We start from the raw sequence: 12,296 nt of genomic DNA, 5'->3' as shown, positions 1-12,296 counted from the left end.
AGGCTGTCAGTCAGTAAGTATGTGAAGCTGGAATTTAACCTGGCGACTCTAAATCTGCTATTCCACCCACTGCACTACCTAGCTGCCTCCTTAACAAGCATTTATAAATGCTTGCCTGAGAGCCACTGTGGTAGTGGATACGATGTTGGACTCGGAGTCTGGAGATAGTGGATTCAAATTCTATCTCAGACATTTGTCATCTCTGTGACTGTAGACAAATAATTTAATTTCTCTTGACCTCGAATGTTTATCTTTTAAAATGGATTAGATGATCCCTTTCAGCTCTAAAACTCTGACCCCGTGTCTAGAACTGTTAATAATACGTCAAATTTTGGGATTTAAGCGATCTAGTTGGAACCTTGTGAGGTAAGAGAATATGAGTGTTATTCCCCTTTTACAGATTTAAAAAACGGAGGCACTCAGTGGTTAAAGTGATTTGTGCAGGCTCCTATGGCTAATAAATAGCGTAACTGGGATTCGAACCTTGTTTCTCTAATGATAAATCTAGCTCCTTTTTTTACTAAACATTACTTGCTTCGGTACGTTTGGAAGAAAGTGAAAGAGAGGAGGCTTCCACTCTTCGGGAATGGATTCGTTTCCAAGGCAACCAAAGCCCACGCATGCGCAAGGTTACTTTTCCGTCTCGTAACCCCCGGAAAGTGTCCAGTAAAGGTCGGCGCATGTGTAGTTCCTAGCCATTACCACTGCCCTAAGCCTCGTTCTGGTGTCTAGTCGCCGCCGCCGTCTCTCCCCGCCCCCGCCACCACCTCCAGTTTAACTCAAGACCTCTCGGCCTCGGATAGAGTTGTCCGGAAATAACGCCCATTTTTCATAGGACACGATCTCGCCAATCACTGCTCCCAGAAGGCGGAGCTACTTGGAAGGGGGCGGGTGATTGGACTCTCCGAGCAAATTGCGGCTTGCTTAGGACTCCGCCCCGAAAGTCGAAAGTCTAGAGGAACGCGTGGAAGGAGCTGCGCGCCGCGCGTGTAGGTGGAGAGGCGGGGCCGGGGACCGAAGTTGGAGCCTAGGGGCGGGGCCGGGTGGGTGCCCGGAGCCGTCAAGTGAAGAGATCGAAGCCGAGCTAAATCAGCGACGGCGGCAGCGGAAGAAGACGAGAGCGCGGCGCTCAGGGCCGATAGGTAGGCGGACAGGCTGGCGCGCGGGCTCCGGGACAGCGAGGGCCGGGTCCCCTCGGCGACTGGGCACGAATCTCCCGCGGAGCCCCGGGCCTTCCTCGGGGATCCTGGGCGACGAGGCCCTCTTGGCTGTCCGTCCCACGCCCAGGCGTCCGCTCTGCAGCCCGACTCTCAGCCCCGGGGTCCTCATCTGGCGAGAGGACCTGCCCTTCTCCGGCCGGGGTCACCCTTCACTCCCACCTGGGCCTCCTCGAGCTGCGACTTGTCTCTCCTAAGCGGGGTGTCCGCAAAAGTACCTTACCCTCTCTTGGAACCCGGCGCTGCCGCCCCGCGACTTATCTGGGGAACGTGGACAAGCCCCCTTGGCGGCTCAGAGCCTGCCAGGTCACCCTCCGTCAACCAAGGCGATTGACTGTCCTTCGTAAACCGAGGCGGGTGAGTTCCTGGCTGTCTAAAAGCCCATCTTTCAACCCTGACATTCTTTGGCCCTCGGAAGAAAAGTTCCAGTCTAAAACCCGAAGCGTGTCACTCCCCTAGCATCCTCCCTCCAGAAGCCATCCATCCAGGGACTCTGGTCCTGGAGCCTTAAAAACCTACTTAGGAAAGCTTTACGGATTCTACATCCTTCTATCCAGCCGAGGATCTCTTTACGGTATATATGCCCTTTGGTGATTAAGAGTGATTCCCTAGCTGATTTGGAATTAGGAGTGTATCCATCTCCTAATTCCTAAATCGAGTGGCGTGGCTACAATGTTAGTAGCAACTTTAGAGACACTTGGCCCAGAGGAGAGATTCCTTGTCTGCTAGGCATTTCTAATGCCCCAAAACTTCAGAAAAGTGCTTCCCCTACGGACATTTAAAAAAATACTCTCAGCCCTAAGTAGGTAAAGAATAAGAAGAGGAAGGGGATGGATGGAGAGAAGGAAAAAAAATATTAAAATGTAAACAAAGAATTTAAGTTCTATTAAACAAGTGTTCATTTAGTACAAACTATGGGTCAGACCCTGAATTAGGCCGCAGAGATACAATGAAGATCATAATAACTTGTAAAACATCCTGATGATTTAACAACTCCCATAAATGCAAATGAAATTTAATGTGGTAGCTGATAGAGGGCTCATAAAGCCATCTAGACTATCAGTTTAATGTCAGTTAAAAGATTCACAATCCCCTGTCTAGAATCGGGTCTTTAAGAAAAATTTGGAGGCAGGACTTTACTTTTGAATCTTTCTCTATTTCTTTTACTAGGTTATAAACGTCTTAAAGGCAGAGACTTTTTCATAATTTGTATCATATTGGTTTTTATTTTTTATTTTGAAGAAGGCATAACTCCTGCAGGGTGCTTTGCAGTTTAATTCAAGAAGCATTTATTAATCCCCTTTTACATTACATACAAGAACTATGCTAGATTGGGGATCCAAAACCAAAGATAGATGGCTTCGGCCCTCAAAGAGCTTAGATTGTACCCAGTAAGCCCTTAATAAATGTCTATATTGGATTGAGCTTTTCTAAGTATTTTCACATCGATCTTATCTTGTCTTTACAACTTTCTTTATAAGGAGGATAAGACAGAAAACTGAACTTGTCTAAAGTGACACAGCTCATTAGTGGCAGAGATAAGATTCAAGAATACAGGGCTCTTGACTCCTAATTCCAGCATCCATCAACTGCTTACAATCTTGTATATTTAAAATTTTGGAGGGGAAGAAGAAATGTTTGATTTGGAAATGGTCATTGTTAACATTTAACCCAGCATATAGTCATTTAGTTAATTTAATCATGAAGCATTTATGTTCCAAGAACTGTGCACACTTAAAGAGGCTTAAGTCCTTGCCTTAATTGAAGTGGATTTATTGTTTTATTTTGTTTTGTTTCCCATAAATCTTACTTTCTCATTTTTTTTCTGTTACTTAATTCAACAGACCCCAATTCATGGGCTCTTTTTTGTGTCAAAATAATGTTTATAAATGCATAAAATAAAATACATAAGATTATAGAGGAAACCAATTGTACTAAAATACAGTTTAATTTTTTTTAATAAGTTCACAGACCCCTGCATGAGAACCTCTTCGTCTAATGTATGAATCAACCCATATTCTTGAAGAATTCTCAAAAAGTAATGAGTTGTAATTTATCTTTTAAACTAAGTGTACTTTAAAATTTAAAAATAAATGCATTAGGTTACACTTTGAGGAAGAAAGTGTTGCTTTTGTCAAAAGGGCTAGGGATCTCTGTTCTTGATCACATAACTAATTGTAAGGAGCAATTCTCAAGAATTTTTTAAGCCTTCATAAAGAAAGAAAAGTGTTTAGTGTTAGTTATCACAATCCCCCAAACTTGCCAGATTAGTCTCCTTGTTAATAAAAATGTTTGGTTAAGCCTATTCCCTTCACCAGATGGAGGTTTGGTTCCTCATTTTGAGTCTTATATTTGAAAAGCTATTTTGTAATCCACCTGGAGTGTCATTTGTTGCTGAGAAGAAAAGCTGTCTTTATTAGTTATTTGCCTCGATCCCATTGACATTAGTTTTAGATGAATGAGGAAAATGCCACACAGTTCAGAACCATACTTTTCTTCCTATATTCTTTAGTAGAAATAAAGGAGTTGTTTGACTTCATTGAAGGGTGTTTTTTGCCTTATCTTGACATAGGTGTGATAGGACCTATCATTTTGATTTGTTAAATTACTTTAAATTTCTTTTTTTTTCCAGTTTCATAGTCGTATGTTTACTTTTAGCAGATCTTTGTTAGCAGGCTTTTTTTTGCTTTAATGAAGTTGACATGGTGGTTGTTTTTTGGAAAAAACTCAGCTTTTAAAATCCAAATTCTACCTAAGGAAAGTCAAAAGATTCATTTAATCATCTAGTTGATATGTAATTAGCATTTGTATAGCAATCACTCTTTTATTTAAAAGCTGATATATTTTTCCTGGCAAAGGGTTAAAATGCAACTAAAATTTTGCTTTCGTGATTAATAAGTTACTACCGCAGTTGTTTCTGATGCTTCCTGTTTGCTTCATTTTAATATTTCAGTTAAACTGAAAACATCTGAGCATTATGGGCACTTTCGATGGCAGCAGTGTGAAATTGATAGGGTATATTATAAAAGGGGGAGGGGGGAGAAAGGCCATGACATTGGGCCTGGGAACTCTAAGGAAAAGTTACTTAGTCCTTTGGCTTTGTAGGAAATAAAATGAAGTGGAAGTATCCATGTATATTAGGATGATCATTTAAAATAATACTCTTGTTAAAGGCTTAAATTTACACAAATACTGATCAAAAAATAGAAACTAGAAGATAAGAAAATAATCCAGGTGATCAGTCAAATTGTGGAAATAAAATTTCAGTTGAACTGGACTTTCATCGTATATTTTCCATTCTGTTTTAAATTTCTCTTGTTAATGCCAAGAAAAATATATTTAAATCCCTATATTTTCCTTCATTATTTCCATTTAGTGCAGAAGGTTTTTCCTTGAAGTATAAGGGAGTTGGAGTAGAAGGTTTAAGGGTATCCCTTCTGGTGCTGCCAACGTTTTAAGATTCACCTTTTTCTTTTCTTTTCTTTTTTTTTTAAACATCCATAGCCTCTTAATAAAATTAACACCTTAAAATTATATAGCACCAAAAAGTTTAAACAATTTGCATTCACATCATGAATTTTGATAGGAGACTTTTTATTATTTTCATTTTTAAGAAACTAGCATTTTTAATAATCTGTTTTTCTTACTATTCCCCTTCCCTATTGAACAAATTTTTTAAAAAAATTTTTTCAATATATAGCCATATAGTTTGCAAAATTTCCACTTTAGCCATGTCCAAAAATGTATGTCTTTCTCTTCATTTTTTCGAGGACACCAATTATACTAAAATATAATTTAAAAATTTTTTTTAAAAAACAAGTTCCTAGATCCTTGCATAAGAACCCTTCCTCTAATCTATCTCTGTCAGGATGTGTGTTTCATTTTCATTCTTTTGGATTTTTAGTTTATTATTGCCTTGATCAGAGTTCTAAAGTCTCTCACAGTTGTTTTTTATAATGTTATTATTGTATAATTTGTTCAAATTTTACTCACTTCACTCCTCATCAGTTCATAAAGATCTTCCCAATTTCTTCTGAAACTGCCCACTTCATAATGTCTTCTAACCCAATTAATATATTATTATTCATATACCATAGCCATTTCTTAATATGAGGACAATCCCTTAGATTCCAACTTGGAGCTGTCATGGTAGACTTCTGAAATAAGAAGAGGACAAAGATTTACCTTTGTTTTGCAAATAGGAAAAAAATGAGGAACAGAAGATCTCAGTAATTTGGACGAGCTCACATGGGAAGTTAGTAGCATAGCCAGAATTAGAACCCACATTTCCGGATTCCCAATTCAGTGCTTTTTCTACTAATGTATGCATGGTATAACACATATTTCTCTCAACCTGTCAACTTCGATCTTTACTAAAGCAGAATATTTACTTTTACTTAAGTATCTGACAGATCAGGATAGAAAGTTAATAATGCCTATCACTTTTTATTTGAACACAAAACACTTTTATGTTCACTGTTTCATTTGCTTCTCTTAAATGTTGAGAGATAAGAGTTTAGGATTTACAGTGTGAAGGGACTGAAAGAACAGCTAGGCCAATCCTCTTTTTATAGATGCTTGAATAAAAGAAAAATAATGTATATCTGTTGGTCGAAAAATGAATTTTGCCTCCCTTATTTTGTGAGACAGAAAAAAGTAATGCTTGTTTTTCCCCAGCTTATAACGCTTTAAAAAAAATAGAGGTAGTTAATTTATCATTGGTTTTGAGTTTGAAGGCTACAGAGATATAAATAACCAGCATTAGATCGTACCTTAAAGGCAATTAGGGATGGGAGGAAAAGATCCTGAGGCCCCCTAGGTACCAGGTCTCTTTCAGCTCGAAATCTTTGAATCCTTGCAGATGATGAGGTATGAACACAAAACATGTTTCCCTTTGAAGAAAAATTATTTCATTTTGAATTAATTTTAATTGTTCTTTTTAAAAACATGAAATGAAAATGCTGGATTTTAACTCAACTGATGTTCCCATTAAATAACATTTTGTTTTCTGTTAAGGAAGCTTTAATGATAACTGATAGTCATTTCTAAAGTGAACCTAGTTTTTAGAAAAAATAGATCACCGGATGTCGAGCTCTGTGTTGCACTCTGTTGAGATGAAAATGAAACCTTTACCTCTGGAGTCAGAGCTCCCAGACTTGACTAAGTTTTAGGTAATAGAGTGAACTTGCAGTCAGCCAAAGATCTGATTTATTTCACAGACTGAACTTGATAGAAGCCTTAGTCATATTCCAGGCATCTTTGCTTAGGTGAGCATATTACTTTCTCTGGAAGGTGAGTCATCACTGCAGGGGTGTAGGTGACAGGCTGCTCCCCCAACCCAGTTGCACAGGAAGGTTGAACAGCCCTTGTTTGTTATCGAGTGAGGCATTGTGCCTGGGACCAGAAGTTCCTGCTTTGGGAGCAGGGGATTAGGGAAGCAAATGTTAAACACTTAGGTATATTTGCCTTGCTTTTATCAAGCTTAAAAATCAACTAGGGCCATCTTGAAGGTGGGAAAAAATGGTCAGTTTACAGGTGAGAGGCTGGAAGAGAGCTTTGGCCCATGGAAGTTGGGAAAAACCCCCAGAAACAAACAGAGCCTTTGCTTGACAGATCTTGGAAAGCTGTTTTCTGCCTCTTAAGTCTTTCCCCATTTGAGCGGGAGACTGGGTTTATATAGCTTCAGTGAAGGAAAGGGCTGAACTTAGACTCCATTCTAGAAGGCTTTGGATATGTAATTTAATGCCATTACCAAACTAGCTTCTTTAACTGTCATTTTGTGGGAAAAGAAGCAGCAGGGGGATCTCCTGAGCCAGACTTTTATCCTAGTTTATTCAGCCCAGTTTGCTAAGAAATTATTTGTTGAGAAGTAATGTGGTGAAGTGTTTTTTTTTTTTTTTACTACAGGAGAAATTAGAAGAACATTTTCTGGGCTCAATTACTAACTAGCCATGTGACCTTAGAGAAGTCACTAATCTCTCTCCCTCTTTTAACCTATTTCCTTATCTGTTGAGTTGGGTATAATACTATTTGTATTACCTATCTAATAGAGCTGTTTTTAAGGATCATAATGAGATATTATATATGAAAGTGATTTTTAAAATGTAAAACCTAATACAAACAGTTAAGTATTGTTACTGTGGTTGTGCCTTTAGATAAAATCTTCCTTGGGGAGCTCAAATCTTCAGTATCTAGAGTTATAATTTAGTTCTCAGGCCTGTTGACAGACCTGTTGCCTAATAAATTGAACCTGATTCTGTACATGCTTCTAAAGCAAATTGTTCATTAGTATTTATGCACTATATCCAAATACCATCATTAAAGACTTTTTTGATACTGTGGGAAAGGATAATGACTTAACTCATATAGGAAACAGTGATGAGGAAACTCCCTCTGTAGTATAGATCTTAGAGAATTAGAGATCTCAGTGCCAGTAGCATACAGACATTAGTGGTTCAGGATTAGCCATAAAGTATGTAGAAGGGGTGGGACCTGAACCTAGGCCTTCTTGCTGAATTCCTCCTCTCTATCTACTATAACACAAGTTATTGTTAATAAAGTACATGTTTGGATTATGGCTAGTCCTTATTTATTTAATGCAGTGTAGTTCTCAATGTAGTCAAACACAAATCTGCCATACCACTGAAAAAAGTACCATGCTAAATTTTAAAAATTTAAAAATATTATAAATGTAATTATAAGCAAACATATTAAATAAGGAATAAAATCATACACAAAACCATAAATGCCAACTAAAAGAAGAGACAAAATAATAGTTACACTTGAGATTTTATATCCTTTTTCAGAATCTTTTGTCTGTCAGATTTTATGGTGGTTGTTATAAGTATATTTTATTCATAGTACCATATATTTAGAGTTGGAAGAAACCTTAGAAACCATCTAGTCTAATGGCCATTTACAGATAAGAAAACTGAGGCCCATAGGATCTAAGTAATTTACTCTGGATCACATGGGTATGAAATGACTGACTTTGGATTTGAACCCAAGGCCTTTTATACTAAATCCAAAAGTTTTTTTTCAATTTCTTTATCTAGATATATTGTTATATAGGGTGACCTCCTAGTTTTAAAGATGGAAACTGAGGCCCAGAATGGTTACAAGCCACTGTCTTCTAGAGTTGATTTCTTGTATATTTTTAAATGACCATATCACTTCATTCATCCTCAACTAAATCACTGAAACCCTTTTCCCAGGCTTTGGTGATAAAGGGTGGAGTCTGGGCAACAGCTGTTCTAGACACAGAAAGCAAACTGAAGACTCTTTATTTGACCATCAGGACCTTGTAACTAAAGACAAGCTTGATAAGAAAACATAAACCTGAGTAATATTACACAGAAGTCAAAAAGATTTTTGACTTTTGGAAAAACACTTTAGTAGATAGAACCTTGCAGTTCAGAAAGACCCAAGGGTTCCATTACTGTTGAAAATACTTCCAAAATACTTGTGACCCTAAACAAATTAATTAATTTCTCTTAGTGTCAGTTTTGGTGTCTATGAAACAAAAGATTGGACTTCATAACCTCTAATTGAGGTTAGCTCCTCCATAGCTCTAAAGCTATGATTCTGATATTTTAAGGCTCTCAGAGTACCCAGTACTGTGTCTTGCACATAGTAGGCATTCTGTAAATATTTGTTAATTGATTCTTATCTAAATTACAAATCCACCAACCATTAAGGGACAATTTTTTAAATTAATTTATTTATTTGCTGAGGCAATTGGGATTAAGTGACTTGCCCAGGATCATACAGCTGGGAAGTATTAAGTATCTGAGGTCAGATTGGTGCTCTATCCACTGTACCACCTAGCTGTCTCAAGAGAAAAAATTCTTGAGCTTGAAGTGGGAGGGGGTATGTGTGGAGGGAAGGAGGGAGAAGAGGTACATGTTAACTGATGCTTAGCCTTAAGTAAGTGCAGTTAGAAGTCTGATTCATTCCCCTGCCAGAAACTGGTCAACTGGGAAGGCAGACTAAAGTCTCTCTCTTTGTAAAGAAGAATCTTGCTTGTTTGCAAAATAATGTAATCTTTGGATGTAGGCCCCTTTTGAGTGCAAAATGCTATTTTATCTATGACCAGACACCCACTGCCAGTTTCCTTTTATCTAGGCCAAGTCTTTGTCTAATGTGTTGTAATCAGAAATTACTGAAAGGCCTATAAGGAAATGGGGGTTGAACAAGACCGAAGTCTATAGTGTGAATGATGGGGATTCTCGGGATGAGGAAATTGGAATACTTTGGGGGTGTTATTTTGGTGAACTGGGCCATCTGAAGCCACTGTCAACCAATCAAGACTAATGGGATTTGGCTTGTCATGCTCTGAAATAATTAAAGTCGGAGCTAATGTGCAAAAAAATTTACATGGTTATGATTCCCCCATCTCTGTTACAATTTTTAATGAAGACAGGTAGCTGTGCTCCTCACTAAGACCAGACCCTTCACATGCATCTTTGACCTCATCTCTTACTTTTATCTCTCCAGCAGGTTAACCCAGCTATCATTCTTTCTCTAATATTCAAGTTCTCCTTTTCTCCTGGTTCCTTCCCTGCTGTTTACAAACAAGTCCCATGGTCTCCCATCCTCAAAAAAGCCTTTACTGGGTTTTATTAGCCATCCTGTTTTTCTGTATCATCTTTTTCTCTCAAACTTCTTTAAAAAACCCAAAAAACAAAAACTAAGTGCTTCAACTTCCTGTCAACTCTCTTCTTAATCCAGCAATCTCATTTTTGTTTTCATCACTCTAATGAAATTGTCCTCCCCAAACTTACTAGTGATTTCCTATCATCACTAAATCAAACGCCCTTATCTTCCTTGACCTTTCTGCACATTTCACATGGCTGGCCACTTTGACATCCCCCCTCTCCATATTTTCATCTCTCAGATTTCAGGACACTCCTTTCTCTTGGTTCTCCTCCTACATATTTGACTGCTTCTTCTCCAGCTCCTTTGCTGACTTATCTTCCATTTTATACCCATTAACTGTAAGTGACCCCAAGGCTCTGTCTTGAACACTCTCCTGTTTTCTCTGTTCTCTTTCTTTGGGGGTCCCATAAGCTCTATGGATTCAGTTATCACCTCTATGCAAATGATCTCCATAACTATCCAACTTTCCCCTTACCTCTAGGTCTACATCACTAGCTGACTATTGATAAAATCAGATTGTCCAGAGGCATCTCAAACAAATGTTCAAGACAGAGCTCATTATCTCTCCCAGACTCACCTCTCAACTTGTTTCCTGGGTACCACCATCCTTCAGGTCATGTACACTCATAGCCCAAGAGACATCTTTGACTCTTCCCTCTCACTCACCCCACCCAGCCAGTCAGTTTCCAGTGTGTCATTTCTGTCTCTACAACCTCTCTCTCAACATCTCTCCACTCATACAGCCTTGTTCAAGTCCTCATCTCCTCTCACCTGGGCTATTACAATAGCTTCCCATTTGATCTCCCTGCCTCAAGTACTTTCTCACTTTGACCCATCCTTCACACAGCTGACAAAGGGATTTTCCTAAATTACAAGTCTGATCACATCACATTTCCCACCCCTTCACACACATTCATCAAACTCGAGGGGCTCTCCATTGGTCCAAGGATCAAATCAAAACTCTTTTAACTTTGAAACTCTTCACAATCTGGTTTTCTAGTCATCCTACTCTTTACTATTCTCCTGAAACTCTGATGTTCCAGTCTCTCTAGAGTTCTGTATGTATAAAAGCTCCACTCCTGTCCCTTTGCCACTAGCTGTCCCCCAGACCCAATTGCATGCCTTACTCATTTTTACTTCTTGGAATTCCTGGTTTTCTTCATGATTTACATTGTTATGTACCTCTTGATGAAGCCTTTCTTGGTCCTCTAGCTGAAAAGCCTTCTTTTTTCAAAATTATCTTGTGGAGCTTCTAGGTGGTGTAGTGAATAGAGCACCATCCCTGAAGTCAGGAGGACCTGAGTTCAAATTTGGCCTCAGACACTCACATGAATAGAAGTACAACGTTTCTTCCTCATTAGAATTCAGACTCCTTGTGGGCAGTGACTGTTTTAATTTTCTATCTATAACTTATGTCACTTAGTACAGTTTTTGCCACAGAAGTGGAATAAGTAAATGTTGATTTATTCATTGATCAGCATTCTCTCAAAGCAAATCTATCTGCTGAGCCTGTACGTATATGAGATCCCTCAAACATTTGTTGATTCTAGCTTAATTTTACCTGGCTTAAAAGTGTGTTTATCTTTTCAAACATTTGGATTATCTGTTACACAGGAGGCTGCTAAGGGAAAACTAAAAAGAGATATGCATTCCCTCATACAGATGAATTGTATCTGTGTCTATGTATTTGTTTTATCTACAAATGATTTTTTTTAAATTTAGCTTTATTTTGTTTTCAGTTTTGAGTCCTCTCCCTCATTCCCTTTCTGTTCCCTCCCACTAAGAAGGCAAAATAAACAAAACCCATTACAACTTTGCATAGTCACACAAAAAAGATTTCTATGTTAAACCAGAAAGAAAGAAAGTAAAACAAAAGAAAAGAAAATGTCCTTCAATTTACTGAGTCCTTCAGCTCTCTCACTGGGGATAGACAGTTTATTTCATCTTGAATCCTTTGGAATTGTGATTGATAGTTAAGTTAATCAAAATCACTAAACCTTTCCAAGTTGATTATTTTTATAACATTGCTATTATTGTATAATTGTTCTCCTGTTTCTGTTCACTTAACTTTTTATCATTCCTAAAAGTGTTCCCAGATTTTTCTAAAATCATCCCCTTCACCTTTATTATTATATTATAATATATTATATTATAATAATATCCAATCATATTCAAAGACCATAATTTGTTCATCCATTCCCAATGGACGGGCAATTCTTTGCTACTAGAAAAAGAATTACAGTAAGTATTTTTGTGCCTTTTTGTCTTTCTTCAATCTTTTTTGGATATAGACTTAGTAACAGTACAACTGGGTCAAAAGCTGTATACAATTTAATAGATTTGGGGCTTAGTTCCATAACTTGACCAATTCACAACTCCACCAACATTATGTTAATATATCTTTTTTCCTCCAGACCCTCC

General features: G+C 38.0%; 1 protein-coding gene across 1 annotated transcript in view; it reads left to right on the top strand.

Annotated features, from left to right (window-relative positions):
- The first annotated feature begins 1,049 nt into the window (after nucleotides 1-1,049).
- The window catches only part of MAP3K14 (mitogen-activated protein kinase kinase kinase 14), a 48,278-nt gene continuing 37,031 nt past the window's right edge, over nucleotides 1,050-12,296 (top strand). The window contains exon 1 of the mRNA XM_051994887.1: nucleotides 1,050-1,574. The gene's annotated coding sequence lies outside the window, so the exon portion shown is untranslated. The remainder of the gene's footprint in view (nucleotides 1,575-12,296) is intronic.

This window comes from Antechinus flavipes, chromosome 4, assembly GCF_016432865.1.
Source record: "Antechinus flavipes isolate AdamAnt ecotype Samford, QLD, Australia chromosome 4, AdamAnt_v2, whole genome shotgun sequence".
NCBI classification, from domain to species: Eukaryota; Metazoa; Chordata; class Mammalia; order Dasyuromorphia; family Dasyuridae; genus Antechinus; species Antechinus flavipes.
Note: the sequence above shows the minus strand (reverse complement) of the source record. Positions and strands in the feature narration are given on the sequence as shown.